Here is a 17,905-nt window from a genome sequence, read left to right as displayed (position 1 = left end):
TTTATAAAGTCTGGCAGATTTAAAAACTTGGAGAGCTATGCCAAAAGGCAGGGCTCTTTGTAAGGAGACTTTCCATAGAGCAGTCTTGTTATTCAGGCTCCTGCTTCTGACACCACTGCATTCCTGAGGTGGGGGATATGTTGGGGATGGGGGTGCTGTGATTTTCTGTAGTTTTTGTAGAGCTATTTATTACTTATTGTTGCATTTCAATGAAGTATTTTGAGGGGGGGGGGAAGCAAAATGGTAATTCACTCAACCCTTTCCTTTCTTTAGCACAGCTCTGCCGCACATTTCTGTTTTCTACATAAATCCAGAGAGCGCGGGGAGGCAGGCCAGAGTGAGGTACTCACCTATCAGTGAGTTGAGAGAGGAGTAGGAGCTGACCCGACGCATTTTATCGATGGTTTCGAAAGACAGGATGTATCCTCATTATCCGGGCTACCCAGGGTGCTGCTGGCACTGCTGTTGTGCTCAGGTTCCCAGGGGAGAAAGCCACAGAGTTTCCAGCTGGTGACAGAAGGAGAAGCTTAATTGACAACATACTCCTGACTGTGAGCATCACAAACCCACCAGAAGGTAGGCAGTGAAGAGGCCCAGCCTACAGAGGTCCCACTACAAATGATTTCTTTCTACCTGAGCTGAGTCTAGATTCCTCTTCTGCTGGTAAGCTTGCAGACACTGAAACCAGGGATATTGCCAATGTTTTTACAATAAAACTATAAGCTCCAAAATGAAGTAGGACGGTAGTCTGGAATACCTGAACCGAACATTTATCCAAGCTCTAGCATCTACTTTGAATTATGAATAGAGTTTTCCGTGTGGCCCAGACCAGCTCTTACAGACTAATTCAGTTTTAGTTTTACCACACTTTATGGCTGGTCTTTTAATTTCAATTCCTCCATGAAAAGCAGAATCATAGGCACAGAGAGAAACAGGGTAAAACAGAACAGGAGCGTATGTCAGTGCTGTTGCGAGTCAGTCAAATGGCAGTTCTTATTAAGCAGGACATCTTCAGTGGTTTACACTCTGGACACTGATTAGACCGACTACTTTAACAGTATCCATTAAAGGGGTTTATTGAGTTTCATGTGACTGCAGAGTGAACTATCCCTTTCATACAGGGGAAAAAAAAAACCCACCACCAAAGACCTGGTTCCTCCCCTTCTCCCCAGGATTTTACCCTCTTCATTCAACGTCAGGTTCTGGAGAGATTTGTTCAGGTTTCGTGGAGTAGTGACTGCTCGAATGTTCCCGTAGGAACTCACAGAACGAAGACGTGGGGTGCAGGGACCATCACGCACTGGTGTCAAACTTCCACCATCTAGCAAGAAAGAAAAGAAAGAAGAAATTTGTTCTGGCAACTGCACAACATAGTGGATGTACCATACATTATTCTAAAGGAAGGAGGCATTGGTCTGCATTATCCCACAGTCCACTTGTGCTTTCCTTGGTGGACATACAAGATCTTACATATGCAACCGTTTCCACTTCAGAATTTGGGAAAGGGGTAGGAGTCACAAGATAAGACGGACCTCTCCCCATGGCATTAAGGCTAAAATCTGTTCCGCAGTCTGCGTGGTAACGTGCATTTCTTTCTCCAAGGCTCCCAGGTATTAACTGCGCTCTGCACCCACTCATTCTAGCACTGGCCTCGCCCTTTATGAATTACTGCACCCTCTCTGCACGCCACCTCTCTTATCACCATTTCATTAGGTTTTTCTAGTTTCCAGTGGAAGGAGATGTACCTGTGGCTGCTGGTGAGGGCAGAGGGTAATTCCTCTCTTCCATGAACTGCAGGGCTACGGTACAGAAGTTGCTTTCATACTGAACCACAAGGTGGCTGAGCGCCACCACCAACTCCTGTGAAGAAAACAGAGCTTGGTTTCATAGCAGGGTCTAAATATCACTTTTAGCTGCTCTTCATTAGTTATTTTATTTATTCATAACATTTGCTAGACCACCCTTAGAGAATCCAGAAGCCAGCAGGACTGCTTACCATAAAATGAATTAGAAACTACAATAAAAGCTACAATGTCAAAGTTAAAGGGAAGAAGAGGAGATAGTACTGGTAGCAAGCATCAACACTCTGCCCCAAGGCCCTGGGTGAAAGACAAGTCAAAGCACCAAGCCTTCATACCTGTCTGGAAAAGAGGACTCAATGGAGATATAGTGGCAGACAGACCCATAGGGAAGGTCCAAGATAAGAGAAAGCTGTGTCAGCAAATTTCCAAGCAGCGGCAGAGGGAGGAATGAACACAGCAAAGCCCAAGAACAAAGTGCACAAACGAGGGCAAGAATTACATTTGAGACAGGTGGTGACTGGGAGCTAATAGTGCAAAATAAGAACGGGGGAGGTATGGTCAAAGCAGTGTGCGCTACAGAAGCGTAATAGCTGTGGACTGAATTAACAGGAGACATTTCAAGGAGGAAAGGGCCAGGCCGATAAAGTTGCAACAGTCAACTCCAGAGATAATGAGGGCAAAAACTAAGATTTTAAGTTAAGCAACTGGGAAGACCTAACAAAAAAGATTTTTATGGAGAGCAACCAAGGATATTTCACTACAACAAGCAGCTGAGGTTTAAAGGTGAAGAAAAAAAAAAAAAAGAATGACATGGAGCATCTGAACAGAATCATGAAAAGCCAACACAAAACTGGCAATTAGTGAGGGGAAGGAACATAAGAGCCGAGACCAGGAAATCAGAAAGTCTCACAATTTACAGATACTAAGAAAGCCATGGACAGATCTGAGATAAAGGAAAGGCAAGTTTAGAAATTATCCTGCGGAACCCATTTCTCATACAGCTATGGGCTCTATTGGCCAATTTGTTGAACATTTTGTACCCTTGGGGTAAGGATACCAGGGCTGTGGCATCACCTGAGTTGGGGATGGGGGACAGATGGGTTGGCTCTTTCTCTAGATGCCAACATCATGCTGAGCCCAGCTGTGCAGGAACATTGCCATAGCCATGACAAGGACCTCCGAGTCCCTTTTGTACCAAGGAGGACAGTGGAATGGTTGGGAATCAACGACTGCAGCCAGTTAGCCAGGGCCATACATCTCAATTGAAACAGGAGCTGAAGATGAGATGGCAGTAGAGGAAGCCCGGATTCTGCCTAGGGCAAGACCACCAGTAGTACTGGCCCAGAAGGCAGATTTAAAGTCAATGGATTTGGGAGTAACTCTACCACATAATTTCTTGAGCATTTCTCAATCAGGGACATCTGAGGAATTCACTGTGTTCGTCTAAAGTCTTTACTTTCAAGACCATTTGGAAGGCAAGTGCAGGTCTGGTAAGATTGTTGTTGGGTTAAATCCAAGGAGCCATAAGTAAAGTTAAATAAGCTGAGCAGAGACAATAGCTCAGATACTGAAGTGTGAGTAAATGGTGGCTGCAGCACAAGAACCTGGGTGTTTTTTTGACAATATCCATTGGATTCTGCATAGGTCGCCCAAATGTGGACACAGTTCCAAGATCCACATGCAATTACTCAATTAGGTGCTAATTACTGGCATTAACAAGCACTTATTGGCAGTAATTACAATATTTCCACTTCTTATATTCCGCTAAATTCTAAGCGGACTACGATCAATCAGAGAACTAAAGTACCTATCTAGGAATGTACAAAATTATAAAATTAAGAGTGCTAATTCTAGCGGAGGAGTGGCCTAATGGTTAGTACAGTGGGTTGTGGACCTGGGGAACCAGGTTCAATTCCCTCTGCAGCTCCGTGTGACCCTAGGCAAGTCACTTAGCCCTCCCATTGGCCCAGGTACAATATACTTCAGATTGTCAGCCCACCAGGGAAAGTGCGAGTACCTGAATAGTCCTATGTAAACCGCCTTGATTTGAGCTTCAAAAGAGGCAGTATATCAAAAATTGAGAAACTTAAACTTAGGAATGTACAAAATTATAAAATTAAAAATACTAATTCTGAAATAATTCATATTCACAAAACAAAATAGTTTTTATAGCCTTCTTAAAAGTATAACAAGACAAGGATCTTATTGCATTTGCTAATAAAGACCAAGCTCCAGCTGCCTGATAGGTAATTGTTGAAGAAAACATTTTTTAATGATGTAATGGCTCTGGGATTTGGAAAAATTAAACTATTAGTGTTACAAGTTAAACGTTTTGTACTAGAAGGAAATCTACCGATAAGGTTTGATATAATATGGTGCTGTGCCATTGATGATCTTAAATATCATGCAGTAAAATTTATACAAAAAAAAAAAATCATTTCTTAAGAGCAAAGATTAGGCAAAAGCAACGTTCTGCATTGTTTGTAATCTCTTCAAGTAAATAGGAATTCTTAAGTAAACTATAATACAGTAATCCAATTTACTTATCAGCAATTGAACTACTAGCCTAAATCTATCCTGTGAGATCTATTTACAAATCCTAATGTCCCAAAACAGCGCTTTACCAAAACAATTTACTTGAGATTCCACAGTGAAATCACTATGAAAAGTAATTCCCAATATTTTCAGCAGGTTCCCGACTCTAGTTGATGCCATCCACAAATGAAGTCACTGGATCAATCAATTAAAAGTAGACTAGTTACGTGGGGATCTGCCCTGTGCCCAGTTCTATGACATGCACACCTAGTGTGCAACTTCAAGGGGGGAGGGGGCATTCCCACCTTACTACTACTACTTACGACTTCTATAGCGCTACTAGATGTATGCAGCTCTGTACACATGAACATGAAGAGATAGTCCCTGCTCGACAGAGCTTACAATCTAATTAGGGCAGACAAACAAGGACAAATAAGGAATAAGGGAATTACTAAGGTAGGAATGATAAAATGGGGACTAAGCAAGTGAGTAAGGGTTAGGAGTTAAAAGAAGCATCAAAAAGGTGGGATTTAGCCTAGATTTGAAGACGGCCAGAGATGGAGCTTGACCCAGAAATTAAGTGATGTTCGAGAATACCTGCCTTCTGTGTGCCTGCCATCCGTCGGGCACGAGAATTTACACCAGCCTTGTGCTGACTCAGTATATTTGAAAACTTCTTTCAAAAACTATTAAAAAAAAAAGTTCCTTAGGAGTAAATTATAGCTACGTCATGCACGGTTCCACGTTAGGAGTTACGGACCAAGAAAGGGATCTGGGTGTCGTCGTCGATAATACACTGAAACCTTCTGCTCAGTGTGCTGCTGCGGCTAAGAAAGCGAATAGAATGTTGGGTATTATTAGGAAAGGTATGGAAAACAGGTGTGAGGATGTATAATGCCGTTGTATCGCTCCATGGTGCGACCACACCTTGAGTATTGTGTTCAATTCTGGTCGCGCATCTCAAGAAAGATATAGTAGAATTGGAAAAGGTGCAGCGAAGGGCGACTAAAATGATAGCGGGGATGGGACGACTTCCCTATGAAGAAAGACTAAGGAGGCTAGGGCTATACAGCTTGGAGAAGAGACGGCTGAGGGGAGACATGATAGAGGTATATAAAATAATGAGTGGAGTGGAACAGGTGGATGTGAAGCTTCTGTTCACGCTTTCCAAAAATACTAGGACTAGGGGGCATGCGATGAAACTACAGTGTAGTAAATTTAAAACAAATCGGAGAAAATTTTTCTTCACCCAACGTGTAATTAAACTCTGGAATTCGTTGCCGGAGAAAGTGGTGAAGGCGGTTAGCTTAGCAGAGTTTAAAAAGGGGTTGGACGGTTTCCTAAAGGACAAGTCCATAAACCGCTACTAAACGGACTTGGAAAAATCCAAAATTCCAGGAATAACGTATGTTTGTACGTTTGGGAAGCTTGCCAGGTGCCCTTGGCCTGGATTGGCCGCTGTCGTGGACAGGATGCTGGGCTTGATGGACCCTTGGTCTTTTCCCAGTATGGCATTACTTATGTACTTATGTACTTAATATACATGGAAAATCAAGAATCCTCAGATTCAAATGTCTTATGTAGTTTAAAGTTTTCTCAGCTTTATGATGAAAAAAGGTTCCATCCTGAACAGAAGCCCGTAGCTGCTTTAAATTGTTGTAATTGTGGAGTAACTGTCTCCAGTTTACTAGTTGGTGTCCCAACACTTTCTTCCAATTTCAATATTTGAGCAGACTTGAAATTCAGCATAGGTACAACACCAGAACATATATATATTTGTTTTTTTAAATAGATTTTTGAAAGAAGTTTTCAAATATCCTGTCAGGTTTGCCTCCATTTCAAAGGTATATTATAATCCAGTACCTAACCTATGGATGAAACTGCAGATTTACTGGAGGATACCTCAACAGATAGTTTGAATTTAACTCAAACATGAGAAACCTCAACCGACGACGTAATCTCCCAATCAACATTACTGTTACTTTTGTTTTTCTGCAAGATAAAGATGCACTATTAAGATCATTTTTTTAGACCTCCTAATTGTATATTTCCTGGAGGGAAAATTTCAATATTTCCGGATGTCTCTAAATGGACTCAAATTAGCAGAAAGAAGTTTTTGCAGTTTAAACAGGTTGTGAATTTGGGAGGTAAATTTCAATTAAGATAACCCTGCCAATGTGTGATATTATTAGAGAACCATACGTATACCTTTTGAGTTGCAGTTTTTCTTGGAAGGAAAGGGAGCTGTAGCCCAGGTTCCAGGATCTACCCGAGATGTCAATCATGAGTTTGATAGGACCTGGTAGATATTCTGTTTCTGTTTGATAGTTTTCTTTTTTGTATTAGCTTCCCCTAATTAGGGGGCAGTGGCGTAGGAAGGGCGGTGGGGGCGGTCCGCCCCGGATGCACGCTGCTGGAGGGTGCAGAGAGCAGCTGTGCGCCTATCGGCTGCACTGGTTCCCTGCTTCCTGTTCCGGGGCAGAGGAAGCAGGGAGCCAGTGGAGCAGACAGGCGCGTGGCTGCTCTCTGCCCTCCAGCAGCCAAGAATGCACCGGGGGGGGGGGGGGGGTGTCTTGATGCGCCGGGGATGGGGGTGTCATTGCGCGGGGGGGTTCTTGATGTGCCGGGGGGGGGGGGTGTCATGCTGCACCCTGTGGGGACAGACACCGCTGCACCCGGGGGGGGGGGGGGGGGGGGGTGTGCACGCAGCGATGATTTGCCCCTGGTGGCAGCCGACCTAGGATCGCTACTGTTGGGGGTCTTTATTAGCTCACGGTAGAAATCAGCTGGCAGTAAACACCCATAAGAATACAATAGGTGTCTCGGCGTTTACTGCAGCTGATTTCTACCGCGAGCTAAAAATGCTACCGCGACTTAATAAAAATTAAAAAAAAAAAAAAAAAAAAGACTCCCTATATGAATTATTGAATTTCCTTTATGTGGACTATAATTTGATATCTATGTTTAAGATTACTATAGTTATTTCTTTATTTAATTTTGTATACCGATACCAATATCTTTAAATAGGATTAGTTCCTTATATTATCTTATTTGCAAACTTAAAACTATATATATATATTTCCTATTAAGGATTTCTCCCCATTTTGAGAAATGGATTGTGAAGATTTTTTTTTGCGTTTCCTTTTTTCTTATATATATTTTTTAAATTGTTTCCATAAGCTTCCCTTTTTCTGTGTAAGTGTTTTGCTTGGAATTGTAAAAGTAGATAAAAAAAAATGCTGTTTATCAACAAAATGTAATTAAACACATTCAAACTAAATGACCCGATGTAAGGACCCATTCCTAAGTTTCCCAAAAATAAAGGTATAGAAACGTAAATGACCCTAAAGAGGGATGCAAGGGGCTACTGGTCTGGCAGCAGAAAGAGAACAGAACTAAAAAACTCAAATCTCTTGAGACAAGGACCATCTGGCAGGAGTCTAAGGGGAAAACTGTGCGGATACTGAAAACTAATGACATGCAGATTAATCTCTAGTGGAGTTATGCCCCGGAAGACTGTTATTTATTGGATTTCTCATTACAAAACAATCTGTTCAAACAGGATGTGCTGTGGCTGGTAAGTTCTTCAAACCAGAGATAAGGGGACAGAGGACAGCAGGACCTTTTCCTAGGACACAACACCGGAATGATTTGCTTCTCTTGTGATAATACAATGCTTCCAAAACCAAGAGCAAGTAGCTGAATATTAATACGAGTGAAAACTGGACATTGATAAAATACAAGAGACAGATTAGATGACTTTGGATCTTGCGAATCAACCTGAAGAACAGCAGACTTGTTATTTGGAGGGGAATTGAATTAGCTTCATGTCTTAGCGACTGAGAAGCCTCCCATACCCAGCCAACGCATAAGAACCAAAACAGGAGGAGTGGCCTAGTGGTTAGAGCACCGGTCTTGCAATCCAGAGGTGGCAGGTTCAAATCCCACTGCTGTCCTTTTGATCTTGGGCAAGTCACTTAACCCTCCATTGCCTCAGGTACAAACTTAGATTGTGAGCCCTCCTGGGACAGAGAAATATCTAAAGTAGCTGAATGTAACTCACCTTGAGCTACTACTGAAAAAGGTGTGAGCAAAATCTAAATAAATAAATATTGCTTTTGTGAACAGTACATGCTTATAAAAGGTGACACAGACCACCCCCCCCCCCCCCCCAGCAAGGAAAGAAACTACAGCTAGCTCTTCCTTTTAGGGAAGGTGATCACTGGGGTCTGCTCAGCTACATCACTAATTGATTTTTTCCCCTTCACATAATTAGAAAAGCCAGGCAAAGTTGTTCAGTATTACCTTCTGTCTCGCTGCACCCTACGCCTGGAATAAACTTCCTGAGCCCCCCTACGTCTTGCCCCATCCTTGGCCACCTTTAAATCTAGACTGAAAGCCCACCTCTTTAACATTGCTTTTGACTCGTAACCACTCGCCTCCACCTACCCTCCCTCTTCCTTCCCGTTCACATTAATTGATTTGATTTGCTTACTTTATTTTTTGTCTATTAGATTGTAAGCTCTTTGAGCAGGGAGTGTTTCTTCTATGTTTGTGCAGCGCTGCGGTCGCCTTATAGCGCTATAAAAATGCTAAATAGTAGTAGTAGTACTATGGCACTGGCAGTGAAGTAAGTTATTAATAACTGGAAGGATAATGCTATTTTATCATCAGTGCAGTTATGGTGGGGTTTAGTTTGCCAAATATATAAGTATGAGAGAGGTGGTGGTTTATTGCAGAAATGATGATATTTGGTCTCCTGTTAATGAATTTCTGGAACAGCAAACATGTCCTATAACTGATGTAGTCTGTTTGTTGCTGTTTGTTACCAACAAAGTCAAAGGATTTTTTGAACTCAAAAAGAAAGAAGGAAGAGATACAAAGAAAAAAGTCTTTTGCAGAATCCGGAAAAGCAATTTCCCTCTGAGTCACCCTGTTAGGAACACACTGTCTCAGTTACACTAAGTACTACTAAGAAGGGGCTCAGACCTTCCTGCTCACCTCCTAACACTTATCATAAAAGGATGAGACACAGGTGTTGTATTGATTGATTTGAATTCTCACTTTCTATGAAGATGATCAAAGCATATCTCATGGTCTGTGCTTGAAAAAACAGCTGCTGATAAAGGGACCAGATGAGTTCAAGCAGCACATAACCTACCAGCTGGTATATGGACCAGGTCATTAGTGCATAAAAGCATAAGAGCTGTCTGTATGGGCAATATTATAATTTTGGAGAGGAGAGCACTACCTTGAAATATATTCAGAGGAAGAAAGGTAAGATAATGGAATCACAATTAAAAAAAAAACTACCTACCTTAAACCCTCCTCTACTACCGACTGGGCTTATATCATGTGGTTTCAACAAAAAATGTGTTTTTAATGTCTAGTAAAACTTATCAGAACACAGAAGAGCACATACCATGGAAACAAATATATCACCTGCACGGAGAAGAGCAGAACAAATGCAGAAGGGGCTCTCAGTAGAGGAAAAGCATGCCATTAGTTCTTCGATTTCACGTCTCCACTCACCCCCCCCCCCCCCTCCCTTCATGTCAAGGCTTTGCACCTTCAGTTTATTACAGACTCCCTTCTCAGAGCACCGGTAGGGAAAGAGCTGAGCAGCAGGGACTGTGGTGATGGTGTAAGGGTGGCGTAAGAAAAAGCCTGGCATGGACTCAAAGCAGTGGTGGGAAAGGAGGGCAGCCAGAAGCAAATCTTGGCTATTTACTGTTTTATCACACTCCAGGAAATTTCCTTAAGCCCCTGAAAAGTTCAGATGGAAAGAATACCAAGCCCGAGCCCATACCCAGGTGTAGGTGGTATGTGGACACTATAATCAGCCAGAAACAGCTGAATGATTAACACCAATATTCTCAAAGTTCAGATATACCCCAGCCATGAGGCCCTTCCATCAGCATCTCTTTCTCGGGCAATGCCTTACCCTTTAGGGTGACCAAGAAGCTCTGAAGCCTACTTACAACCAGCCTAATGAAAGTCTGACCACTAAGAGAACAGAGACAGGCAGCACTCCTTCCCCTTTTGAGTTACAGGAAATTTTTGGGGACACTTAATAGGACGATAGAGCTAGCCATACATTAAGAAGCAGGACTTTGGAGTCCATGAGGATATACAGAGTCTGCTGTATGAGCCTCTCTTAGACGAGAAATAAACATAACAGCAGACTGTTTAACATCTTTAAGTTACAGGAAGCCCTGACAGCTCTCAACCCCTTAAGGTTACAGGACCTCGTATATTTAAGGTACTATAACTAAACTCCACCTTTATACCACCTGCTCTGCCTTTTAATCAGTAGCAGAAAGAAAAAAAAAAGCTTACAAATGTCAATGCTCTTCATTTCATGTGCACATCTGTCGTGCATGTTTAGACACAAATCAGTAGGGAAGTGCTCTCCTGACAGAATGAATTCGACAATCGAGTGGTTTCCCTTCATGGCAAGCTGCAAATCATCCTAAGGACATGCCTGTGTGTACAAATAAAGCTACCAGAAACAAATGGTGCAGAAATCCCAAGATAAGCTCTCAACATACACTATGAATGCAGGCTTTGCTGTTGATAAGCAAAGATTTTAAAGGGAAAAACACTTTAAAAGACTGATCATTCCGCTTCTGCTCCCTTGCCCCAGGACCTGGGGGTTAATGTACTGCTCTCAGCTCCTAAAAAATCGTTAAGGAATTGGTATTTGTGTTTCATCAGGACAAACCTATTGAAGTCCTGCCTCAAGCAGTGTATAAGGACCTCTCGCTACAGTAGAGGTTATCAGTCCAGACCTCAGGGTACTCTGAACCAGTCAGGTTTTCAGGATATCCACAATGAATATGCACGAGGCAGAGCATGCAAATTCTCATGCATATTCACTGTGGAAATCCTGAAATCCTAAGTGTGTACCAGGAACTGGGTTGAGAACCCTGCTCTATCAGAAAGCAGAGAAGCTTCTACGGGAGTAATGGTGCTCACCCTATTTTTATTTATTTATATTTTTGTTCAGACCTTTTTCAGTAGTGGCTCAAGGTGAGTTACATTCAGGTACTCTGAATATTTCTCTGTCCCAGGAGGGCTCCACAATCTAAGTTTGTACCTGAGGCAATGGAAGGTCAAGTGACTTGCCCAAGATCACAAGGAGCAGCAGTGGGATTTGAACTGGCCACCTCTGGATTGCAAGACTGGTGCTCTAACCACTAGGCCACTCCTCCACCCCCCAAAGAATCTTGTTACTCTTTGGGGTTCTGCATGGAATCTTGTTTTTCTTTAGAATTCTAGAATCTTATTTATTTATTTAGATTTTGCTCCCAACTTTTCAGTAGTAGGTCAAGGTGAGTTACATTCAGGTACTCTGGATATTTCTCTGTCCCAGGAGGGCTCACAATCTAAGTTTGTACCTGAGGTAATGGAGGGTTAAGTGACTTGCCCAAGATCACAAAGAGCAGCAGTGGGATGGATTGCAAGACCGGTGCTCTAACCACTAGGCCACTCCTCCACTATCAAGTAATTTATTATTTATTTATTGCATTTGTATCCCACATTTTCCCACCTCTTTGCAGGCTCAATGTGGCTTACTGTCTGCACTAAGAGTTTTGATCTTTCAGCAGCAAGTCCACGGAATCCCTTACAGCCAAGGAGCAGTCGTTTTGTCAAGTGGCATGATTACAACTATTCACAAAATATTCCCACCAATATATATTCGCTCACATTTACTATACAGCAACTTTTTTCCAGGTCCGTCAGAATTTTAAGATATTTAGCTCTAAAATAGCAACAGGGCATATTCCTAATCATTAATCCATAGATTTTTTTTAAAATAAACTGCCCTGTTACTAAGTAGCTATTTTAGTGCTAAATATCTTAAAATTCTGACGGACCTGGAAAAAAATTGCTGTATAGTAAACTTGAGTGTGTGGTTTTTCCCAGTTTTGATGCTCTGAAGTACCATGTCATGAGTTTATGCAGTGTGTGAAATGTGCAGCTGTGAGAATGAAGAAACATTACTGAGGATGTGGAACCTTTCAAATATGGAGCCCTGTATCTTTGGACAAATTTTTGACGATAAACTTACGGAAATAAGCTACAAATTCAGATAATCATGTTGGGGACTCCACATATTGATCTGAGGTTAAATTTTAATTACAGAAGGATCAATATTTTGAAAAGTCTGATTTTGTTTTCACCTTCTTTTGTGGGATCTACCGGTTGGTTTCAGTTGTAGAACCTTTGGAATAATGTAAAGTACAGTGAAGGCAGAATGACTGTTTTGGATCTGCCAAAGAGTATTACAGGCCTCCCACCTTTCGGACCATGGCACTGCCGTCGTTAATGAGCTGTGCCAGCATCATGGCCACGTTGTGATCGATGGTGGTGGAATGATCTGTCCTCTCAGCAGAGTTACCCACAAAGGTGCCGAGGGCAAAAACAGCTGAGCAGCGCACCTGGAAGGGACCAAAACAAAATAACATCATAATGAGAAAGGACAGGAGACTGACAATTGCCAAACATGCAGCATCTTACAGTCCCTTTCAGAGCGGCAACTTCCTTTTCTCTAACCAAATCACATTTTACGTTTCTTTCCATTTCTTCTGGGCTGTTTGTGTATATCAGCTTATTATATGGCCCCCCCCTATACCACTAACAGCAGCAGTAATAACTACATTGGGCTTCCATTGAGTAACCATAGTTAAAACTCAAAATTCAATAAATCTTAAACAGGGGGAGGTGGGAAGTTCACTTGTTTTGGTGACTGAGTAATAAGACACAAATGTGCAGGAGGTAGGTAAATGCCTGAGACGAGGACAGTACTTTAGGGTCACTCTTGGAAGGATGTTGTGCACGGTGGTGGGAGGGGTCTTGAGAGGGCTTTTGGAGGCACAGGAGAGAGTTAGCATTGGGCTGCAGGTGGGAATCTGTAAGCTCATCTACCCCAAGTGGAAGTACCTCAGCTGGGTAGACAATGTTTAATGCGTATTGTGTCGACACTGGAAGTAGTATACTGTATGTCATAATGTGTACTGTTATTTTGATTATTATTTTTCTGCTAAAACTCCCCATTGTCTATGTTCAGCTTTTCTTGTTGCATACTGCCTTGCGTTTTTGAAAATTTTACTCAGTAAATTAAATCCTAATAAATAAAAAAATAAGCTGGTCTTTTCCCTGCCATTATTCATGTTAATGACGTGGTCCTTCAGCACTAGCTAAGCAGCTCTGCAACACTATCACCAACGCATAGGTGTCTTACACTGCTCAGTTCACCTCCTCAGAAGTCACTGAGCTGTGGACAGATTAAGATGTGCTATTCTGGATCAGACGGAGGATTCATCAAGCCCAGCATCCTGTCTCCGAGTGTGGCCAATCCAGGTCACTTGGAAGTACCTGGCAGATCCTAATGGGGAGATCTGTTCCCTATGGCAAAACAACTACTAAAGAGTGGCTAATAATTATTAATGGTCTTTTTCTACTTACTCAAGTCCTTTTAAATGCAGCAAAACTATTGGCCCATAGGTTAGTTAAAAGCTGCTGCCACTTGTCTTCATGTGGTATCCCCCACTCGCCATGCCTGATTTTATAAACCTCTTTAGGGAACGAGGCAGAAGTGGTGAGAGTGACGGGTCCACAGCAGCCAGTGGGCCCTTCCTGGAAATCGATGCAAACATGGGACTACTGGCATTTTCCCCTCTAAAACCTCTCGGGATGGGATCAGACAGCAGGCTATACAGCTTTTCGTGGGCACTGTCTCTCACACCACACCACCGAGCAGAGTCAAAATTCTGCCAAATACGCCCCAAGCAAATAGCCACCCATGGCGCAGGAGAGGGTGAGGGTCATTCAGCTGCTCCAAGCAGATGGCAATCAAGTTCCCCTGAAGGCAGGCTTCCTACAATGCAACAAAGAGAAGAGGAGGTTAAATATGCTACCAGCTACCCAATTCTCCAATCCAGCCTCCTCCACTGCCGTTTATCAAATGGACACTGTGAACACTGGCAAACGCTGGTGTTAAGGGAGAGCTCCCACACCCTTTCCCAGTGCACCCCTTTTTCCTAATTTTCAGCATGTCTGACAGCAGCCCCCCCCCCCACCAAAGTGTCACAGATCACTAAACACGATCCCCAAGTCGTATCCCTGTATCACTTCTCAGATAGCAACTTCCAACGATGTAGCATCACTCCGGACTTTTCGTTAAGTAACCGGAAGACTCATTTTCATTTTTCAAACTGTTTCTACAGTTTTACTGAATGACATCAACATCTATGGTGCACACAGTTTAAAGAAGACCTCAAAACAAAGCTCAAAAAGAAGAGTCTGAGGTCTTATCAAGGAAGAGATGGTGAAGTAGTAATTACTGCTTCAAGCAGTGGGCCGAGAACCAGTGCAACTCACATCCTCCTCCTCAGGTACAGACACACTGGAAGCTCTTTGGGGAAGAGAATTAACAACAGAACCTGAGTTTGTAACCTGCCTTGAGCTCTGATTTGGAAAGGTAATTAAATTCAAATGAAAAACCCACTTCTCCTGCCACAGCAGCTCAGGGCCTCCTGAGCCTCTAACACACCAGATTAAATCTTCACTTGCTGCGGGACCTTAACAGAAGAGCAGAAATAAAGGAGTGTCGAGGGAAGAAGCCAATATCCAGGGCTGGAGGCTGTAGCTACTGGAGACGCTGAGTCGAGGGTCTAGAGGATGACCACTCACCTGCCCTGTGTTGTAGCTGTTCACAATGACAGCCAGAATGAAGGCAGTCATTGTCCGATGCTCAGCCTACGAAAAATAGACAATCACATTTAAAGGAATCCTTGCTACTTATTCCAACAGACAACCTTGCTGCACATCAAGTCAATGGGACAACTCGCTGATTAAGTGCTGTGCAACACTGTCTCGCTGTAACATGCAGCCTTATAATCAACAGATGTCACCTCTGCCCTCCCCATACACTTGTGATCATTTGTTGATAGATTCCAGTGCTCACATGACAATTAACTGTGTAAGGATTTTAACCTCATTCCAACACAACCTCCAAGGTATATGGAAAGAACAAACACAATCTGTCTGTAAAGGTTTGTTTTTTTAATCATTTTAAGAAAATATCTTTACAGTAAAATTTAACAAAAACTGAAAATCAAAGAGGCTGCTACTTGCAAAAAGGCTTTGCTGGTATCACCACCATGCATCTGTTTTATGGCTCAAATAAATCAGGCATGCTTTTGCCTAGTAAATATCCATAAATTTAGCATCCGCAGGAGGCCGTGAGGACTCCTTATGGCTGGAGACCTGTGTGACAGCACAGAGAACACACAGCCTGCTGAAAGGGGTCTGACCTAGTGATGCAACTAGGACTGAGGTTAACATGGATGGGCACTAGGCATTCAGATGCTGATGCTGCCCCCAATTCTCCTCTCATTGGGCTGTGCTGTTGGCTCCTTACTGGGCAGGCCTGACTCCAAAGTGGTGGAGGGCACCAGGACCCAGCAGGACCACTTGTGGCTACAGCCCTGGTGAGACCTTTAATAGAATGGACAGGGCAACCACTAAACACAAGAAAGGGCAATGCTCCTGCCACAGACCTAACACTATCTCAATCACAAGGTGATAAAGGCAAGAAGCTCGAATGTTTATTTTTGGCTGTGTAATAAGAAAGCAGAGGAGAATGTGGGTTATTGTTTCACAAACTGCCACATAGAGTTACAAAGAGACCACACTCGCTTCCACACTCAGCAAAAAGATGGAAACAAAGCCCACTCCAAGGTTGCATACTATGTGGCATTCTATAGACTAAGGTTTCATTCCTCAAAGGAGAGAGCGCTCAACTTCACCGTAAGCCCACTGAAGAGATTACTGGATAATACAAAGGACCCTGCAGCACCTTAGTGTACCAAGTGCAGTAGGTCTCTCAAGGCTGGTGGATCACTGTGTCAGTAGCACCCCACCCCCCTTCACATTAAAAAAAAACATATGGTTTTGTTCTTACTGGCATGTAAGGATCTGCTAGAACGGAGAGGAAATACTTATGTCCGTTGTCCTTCACCAGGTCTGCTTGACAAGACTGAAAAATGAAAGTAGGACAGACAGAGGGTCAGACGTGCTGAAGGGAACATCCATTGTCTTAAGAAAAAAACTTTTCTTGTGTGCAGAGAACACCTGAATCTAACATACCATCCTTGGGGAGCTCTGAGGCCCTCACTCCCTGTCACATGGTACATTCACCTGATTTCCTTTTTTTTTGTGGATTCCTGTGGACCCAAACTCATGATACACAGTACTGGTTGGCAGGTGGTGGCATGCACCAGCTCATTTAATTTCTGGATTACTGTTGGTCCTCAGGGCCAGATGCAAATCCAGACTACCAGGCACATTTGGCCATCGGTGATGCTGCCTATTGCACTAACATTTCATGCACTGAAATACCACTTCAAATGGAAAAACATTTCAAAAGCATTGGGGGTAACAAATCCTTGCAGAAATATTAAGGAGAGTGGAGCACTGCTGCTCAGTAATTTCTGATCCCAAGTTAATGCACCCATCCAGCCCAATGCATGAAGAAGTTCCCAAACTCTGCCCGAGGCTCTGCAGGACTTCGGCAATATATTTGCATGAGACTGAGTAGTATGAACTGCTATTTGAGAGTATAAAAACTTGGTGGCAGCCTTTGAGGACCACATTTGGGAAGTCCGGCCTTACAGGAACTCTCCTGAGGAAACCTGCAGAGACCCTGAGGATCCTCAGCAGAGGCGCGTTTCACTAGGGCTTCTGATCAGCCCTCAAGCAAGACTTGTATGGAACAGGAGAAGTAACACACCACTCAAGTTTCATTTTGTACATTCTAGATGTGTCATCCTTCTTCTGACAGTGTAACTGGTCTGCATCAGGTTCCTTCCCTGATTTAGTGTACTCTTAGCAATGCCTTCCCGCTCATTACAAGAAATACTATCAAGATTCCTATATGATTCCAGCTTCCCAGCTATGAAACCCTCCAAACACAAGGAAACAAAATGGCGGAAGGGCTTGGTTTTGGCTGTCAGCTCATAGCCTCTTTGTGAACATGTCATATTAGGATCAACACAAGAACACAAGCGGACTGAATTTTAGTACACATACATATGCACACACCCACCTACTCTCCCCCCGTTCCCTTCCAAGTCCTCATATGGCTGTGATAATCTTACATGTTGAATACATTAATTTGAATAAAAAAAGGAAAATATAGAAAAAAAACAGAAGTCAGAAGATGATAGAGGACAATATCAGAGCTGGGAAAGCAAGCGCTACTCAAGTACCTTCTTTTGGGATTGAGGCCAGGACAAAGCTCAAGAACCTTCAGGATTCAAGGTGGCATCTCAAAACCCACCATGACTCACTACGCAAGTTCCTCGTGCTAAAGGCCAGTTGTTTAGGGCTTTCAGTGAAGGATCAACGTACTAATCCCTCACTCACACAAAACAGACTTGTATATACATAAGTACATAAGTAATGCCATACTGGGAAAAGACCAAAGGTCCATCGAGCCCAGCATCCTGTCCCCGACAGTGGCCAATCCAGGTACAAGACACCTGGCAAGCTAGCTAAAA

The 17,905-nt window shown here is 43.0% G+C and overlaps 2 long non-coding RNA genes across 2 annotated transcripts; both read right to left on the bottom strand.

Moving 5' to 3' along the window:
• Nucleotides 1-465: 465 nt before the first annotated feature.
• Nucleotides 466-1,777, bottom strand: LOC115459420. The gene is made up of 3 exons (XR_003940269.1): nt 1,746-1,777; nt 1,181-1,321; nt 466-507 (listed from the first exon to the last, which is right to left on the bottom strand). It is a non-coding gene; the product is annotated as an uncharacterized LOC115459420 (long non-coding RNA).
• A 12,369-nt stretch (nt 1,778-14,146) lies between these two features.
• Nucleotides 14,147-16,386, bottom strand: LOC115459419. The gene is made up of 3 exons (XR_003940268.1): nt 16,309-16,386; nt 15,036-15,101; nt 14,147-14,220 (listed from the first exon to the last, which is right to left on the bottom strand). It is a non-coding gene; the product is annotated as an uncharacterized LOC115459419 (long non-coding RNA).
• Between the last annotated feature and the right edge of the window lie 1,519 nt (nt 16,387-17,905).

The sequence above is a fragment of the Microcaecilia unicolor genome, unplaced genomic scaffold, assembly GCF_901765095.1.
Source record: "Microcaecilia unicolor unplaced genomic scaffold, aMicUni1.1, whole genome shotgun sequence".
Classification (NCBI taxonomy): domain Eukaryota; kingdom Metazoa; phylum Chordata; class Amphibia; order Gymnophiona; family Siphonopidae; genus Microcaecilia; species Microcaecilia unicolor.
This window is presented reverse-complemented; position numbering and strand designations above follow the sequence as displayed.